The 6,000-nt window shown below is 45.0% G+C and overlaps 1 protein-coding gene across 5 annotated transcripts in view; it reads left to right on the forward strand.

Annotated features, from left to right (window-relative positions):
* LOC123514570 (transcriptional activator cubitus interruptus-like) overlaps positions 1-6,000 on the forward strand; it is a 262,766-nt gene that overhangs the window by 123,363 nt on the left and 133,403 nt on the right. The window lies entirely within an intron of this gene.

Consider the following 6,000-nt stretch of genomic DNA (forward strand, 5'->3'; position numbering starts at 1 on the left):
CACCACCTCAACCAGCCCCAAGCATTCCCCTCGCAGCCACGCAGGCATTAGGGGCAGATGCGTCCCACGGAAGTAGTGGTATAAGTAGCAGTATATTGTATATATTTTTCCACCACTTAACATGTTTGCTTACACTCCGTCGCCGCCTCCTCCACGGCCCACTGCATCATTAGCCCCGTTCCCTTACCGCCACTTCTTGCCCACTTCCCTTCAATAGCACAGCGGCAGCCCTTCACCTCCACAACCTCCTCCCCCGTCACACCCATCCCTCTCCCCGCCCACAGCTGCCGACGCCCTCCATCAGGACAAACAACACGCCCGCGAAGGAAGCGAGGCACCCTTAAGGAAACTGCAAACACTTCCCGTACATCTATTGGCTCCCAAATTATTGTCACTTAAACACGCCCGCGCGGTGCTTCGTGTCAAAACACAAATCGGGCTGTGCTATGTTACCCGCCTCCTCCTCCTTGCTCTCTCTCTCTCTCTCTCTCTCTCTCTCTCTCTCTCTCTCTCTCTCTCTCTTATTTATTGGTATATTTTCTGCATATCTCCTTATTTTTTTCTATTTATTCTGAAATTCTTTGTTTATTATGTCGTTCTCTTTAATTTTGTACTTTTTTTGTCACTTCAATTGTCTGGTCTTATTTCCCTTTTCCTTTCATTAATTTTACTTCTTTCCTTTTCCACTCCATTTTCTTCTAAATTTGTCCTATTATTTTTTCTTTATTATCTCATTATCTTGATTCATCTTACTCAGTTGACATTTTTACCTCTTTTATTTTCATTACTTTATCTCTTTCCTTCTCTTCCCTCTTCTCTCTTCTCTTTCCTTCTCTTCTCCCTTCTCTTCTGTTGACGTATAGATTATGTCAAGCGGCGAAATTATCAGGGAATATATGTGCATTGGAAGGTGGAGGATGGGATATAGAGGGAGTGGGAGTGGGAGTGGGAGAGGGAGAGGGAGAGGTGGAGAGGTGGAGAGGTGGAGAGGTGGAGAGGGAGGAGTAGAGGGGATGGAAAGCTGAAATTTATGTGTGTGTGTGTTAGCTTCTGAAGTGTGCCGCTGCTGCTGCCTCTCGCTACCGACACACACACACACACACACACACACACACACACACACACACACACACTTCTATTATAAGTAGTGTTCGTGATGCAGCCTCACCCTTCACCATTTTCTTTGTTTACAAATATCAACACCAGTGGGACGCTTTGATCCATCACCGCCACCACCACCGCTGCCACCACCACTGCCACGACCACTACCACTGCCGCCACCACCATTACCATTACAGCTGCTGCCGACACTATCATCATCACTCGCTTCACCACCACAAACGACCCTGGTGCACCATTGTCACCATTCACGACTTCTTCACTGCTATTACTGCAACGACTACAACTATTACCATCACCACCACTTGCGTCTCTGCTTCTATTTTTATGTCCATTACTCCACTACCACCACCACCACCACCACCACCACCATCAGTAATATCTTCAATACACACACACACACAGAGAGAGAGAGAGAGAGAGAGAGAGAGAGAGAGAGAGAGAGAGAGTGGGGAAAGATTCAGATCATTTGATATAAGGAACCAGTAGTAATAGTAGTAGTAGTAGTAGAAGTAGTAGTAGTAGTAGTAGTAGTAGTAGTAGTAGCAATAGTAGTAGTAATAGTAGTGTTTTGGTGTTGTGGTTATAAATAATAGTAATAACAGTATTCGAACTAATGAGTTACAAAAAAAAGTAATACCGTAACCATGACAATGAAAATCAGCGCGCACACACACACACACACACACACACACACACACACACACACACACACACACACACACACACACACACACACACACACACACACACACACACACACCAAAACCCCTCCAAAAAACAACATAATATACCAAAAAAAAAAGTTGAGACAGAACAAGAGAAAGAGAACAAAAAAGAGAAAAAAAGAGACAGAAGAAAAAAGAAAAAGAAAATAGTATTTCCAGGAACACACATTGTCGTATCATTCCAAGCGAAGCCAAGCCGAGGTCTGAGTTCTGAACCGGAGACTCGAACCCCGAACCCCAGAATCCCCAAACCCCTGAGCTCCCGAGATCCCAACCGCCCCCTCACCCACCGTCACCCCCCCACCAACAGACTTACTGAACCACATCCGTCATACGCTGATAACATAGAATTAAACGCTAATGCCGGACCTTAAGCTCAGGAATCGATACATACTTGATATAAACTTGATTTTTGCTGCCTCATTGATAATTAGGGGCAGGAGAGAAGCTACCGGGGAGGGAGAGGGGTGAGGGGGTGAGGGAGTGAGAGTGGAGGAGATACGGAGACAGGGAGAGGAGAGAAGGAAGAAGTGGTTGTGTGGTGTTAAGATTATATTTCTTCTCGGAGGTGTGAGAGCGAGAAGGTTACCTACTGTGCTAGTGTTCTCTCTCTCTCTCTCTCTCTCTCTCTCTCTCTCTCTCTCTCTCTCTCTCTCCGCAAGGGAAGGTGGATGTTTTTCTTGGAATCTTGCGCTGTATTTTCAACTTTCCTCTTTGATTCCTTTTTAAGTTCGATATTTTTTCCCCTTCCTTCCTCCGTCGCGGCCTCTTTGTCTGTCTGTGTGTCTGTGTCTCTGTCTGTATTCCCTTACTTTGGTCTTTTGTCTTACTACTTCTATATCAACGAATCGATTCTCTTTCTCGCCTATAAATATTTGCTTAGCCTTTATTAAACTCTGTCCGCTAGTTACACGAGAGAGAGAGAGAGAGAGAGAGAGAGAGAGAGAGAGAGAGAGGGGTGCGTACATAATCTTTGCTCGCTTTTTTCAGTCCTTTGTGAATGCTGAATAACTTGCTTAAAAATATATACTTAACCTTTCCAAAAGTGTGTGTGTGTGTGTGTGTGTGTGTGTGTGTGTGTGTGTGTGTGTGTGTGTGTGTGTGTGTGTGTGTGTGTGTGTGTGTGTGTGTGTGAGTGCTCGTGAAATGTTTGATTTATTTTGGTGAGTCTTGAGAATTAAGAGCAGTGATTTTAGTTATTAGTTTATTTTGCTACGTAATATATTTTGAGAGCACGCGTCTCAATCTTTCTTATTCTTTTATGAGGTACAACAATAACACGATGGCTGTTTTACTGTATCGTATTTCATTTTGTGTGTTATCTTTTGTCAGAAATTAATGAAGATATAACTACTTCCCCTCTCTCTCTCTCTCTCTCTCTCTCTCTCTCTCTCTCTCTCTCTCTCTCTCTCTCTCTCTCTCTCTCTCTCTCTCTCTCTCTCTCTCTCTCTCTCTCTCTCTCTCTCCCTAACAAGAGGCATGCTCCTCCAGCACCCCCTGATGTGTCCAAGGCGTCCCTACAATCTCTCATTCCCAGACACATCCTGTCACAACACGTCTCCCTTCCCCTTCCTCTCCTCGCCTCTCCCTTCTCTCCGTTCCTCCACACCTGTTCTCTCTCTCTCTCTCTCTCTCTCTCTCTCTCTCTCTCTCTCTCTCTCTCTCTCTCTTTCCTCGTATATCTTGTAGTTGATCTGTGTTGACAAAAGGCAGATTCAGGGTTGGTCCACAGGGGATCGCGGGGCTCTGGCAAGTAAGGGAGTGGCGGAGGTGAAGCGAGGCGAGGGTGGCGGGGGAGGCAGTGGACGGGAAAAGGGACTCGGAAAGGAGAGAAGCGGTGAATAAAATTGTTGCGTTTGTTATTGCGTGAAAAGGCGTATTGTGTATATAAATTGAAGCTTTTTTTTTGTTTCTTGTGTTTTGTTGAATGATTGTACATATTGTTTCGTTTGATATATATATATATATATATATATATATATATATATATATATATATATATATATATATATATATTTTTTTTATAGTTTGCGCGTTTTTTTTTTCTCAGCTATAAGGTCGAATTCTAGGAACCTAACACACTCTAACAAGTAATTATAGAAAATCCATATTGAAAATTCGCGGCTGTTTAAGATTCAAGTATATAGAAACGGCAAAATAAAAGAAAATGGAGTTCAGCAAGTAAATATGATGCTATGTGGTTGATTGCTTCAGTGTTCCTATTGAGAGTATCTTTTCACTCGCAGCGGTATCGTGCAATGCCCTGTCCGCCCTCACGCCCGCTGAGGAAGGCGTGGTGCGGTGCTCGGCAAGGATGGAAAACCAAGCACTCATCAGCAACTGAACATTGTATCTTGTGCACCCGTGTGTTACAGTGTGTGTGTGTGTGTGTGTGTGTGTGTGTGTGTGTGTGTGTGTGTGTAATTGCGTGAGTGCTTGTGAGCGTGCGTCCGTGTGTAGGTGCGTATGAGAGAGAGAGAGAGAGAGAGATTAGGTCGTATTTCTTTTAGCTTATAAAACTAATCTTATTACTAAATATATTATGCTTCTCACTTCCGTATATTTTTCATCTTACCATCAAGGTTCAAAGAACGAGCGAATGAGCGAACCATAGCCACCATTGATAATGAAAAAAAAAGAGTACATGAATTGGGACGTTATGCAGTGACACGGCATAGTGGTAGTAAAAGTAGGTTTTAGACGTGCTGTTAACCCGTCACGAGAGCTTTTGATGTTGCTGAGTGATGCAAGTAATCGAGGAGACTCTGTCTTGTTGAGAAAGAATTAGGGATTGTATTGAAACGTCAAAAATAGGCCTCAGCGGCAGAGTGAGTTTTGACGTGCATCACACACCGCAGTGTGCCATTGAACGGTGGACGTGTGTGTGGCGTCGGACTGAGTGTCGCCAGCGTCTCATGGACTTCACACACACCGCGTCAGAATGGGAGTTCCGCAGAGAGCGGCGCTCCACGCCTACCACAGATCCCTGGCCGAGAGGTGACTATTATGATACGTTTCTACTTGGCGAAATTTTTGTGTTGCGCTGACGATCAGCGGTGCTTGCTGTTCATGAGTGAAATCCATGCTGCGCGGCCAACTCAGCCACGCTAGTGCTACCCGGTGCTGCCTCAACAATAGCCTCGCTGAGCCACGAAAAATATAAATGGTGTTTTTTTTATTCATGAGGCTATTGTACTGAAGTGATAACCAGCATGTTATAACAATGATTTATATTCCTGGTAAAGTAATGTGTAGTAGCGATGAGTGATGAGGCCTTGACAGTCAAGGCTCCGCCGTTCTCCCGTGTGTGGGTCAAGTGAGGGAGAGGCGGGGAGGCACCGGGCCAGCAGCTGTGTTTGTGCCTCGTTGCTGTACATTGTGACAATTTACAGAAAGTTTTGTGAAGTATAACGCGAAAAGTGAAAATTTTGGTCAGCTTTGTGTTTGTTTCCGAGGTAGTGCGCAGAGTGTCTGCTGAGCCGTGCATCGGCCAGCGCCACCGGCGAGTCATTACTTTTGGAAAGTTTAAAGAGATATGTCGAAAGAGTTACTCCTAATGAACATGTATCCGTGGGTAATAAGATTCGGCACGGATGAAACGGATGAATATGATACGAACATTTCATCTTTCTTATTGCAATAGGGAGTGTTTTTTTAATAGCCATCTGTCATACAAGCGTCCTGGTGTTGATGACCCATACATTGCCGCGGACGTCACGAAGTCAGTAATGACCAGCAGAGCCATTCATAGCTACCTTCATTTCCGGTACCCGCCTTGCCATATCCTCCATCTCATCGTCACTACAGCAGAGATGGTCGTTGGCGAGTGACGCGGCGTCCCTGTCCTCCTGATGTGACGTGGCAGAGTCGCAAACACACTGATCCACGCTTTCTCAGTCCAAGGTCATCATATTCGATTAAAGTAGCATTACGAGCACGGGCAATGTTGTGTTTAGACTGTAGCCACCAAGAGCAAGAAGACCCACAGTCCGGCACTGGTGAGACCTTCGGGTACCATCGCCTTATAAGAAGAGAGGCCGGGACGTACACCTCGCAGGCCCTCAAAGAACGGAGGAGATCTTTAGTGTCTTTCGCTCAGTGTGTGTTGAAGTTTTGCATTGTACGTTATATATCTTACTGAAACATATGACTA

This window comes from Portunus trituberculatus, chromosome 38, assembly GCF_017591435.1.
Source record: "Portunus trituberculatus isolate SZX2019 chromosome 38, ASM1759143v1, whole genome shotgun sequence".
NCBI classification, from domain to species: Eukaryota; Metazoa; Arthropoda; class Malacostraca; order Decapoda; family Portunidae; genus Portunus; species Portunus trituberculatus.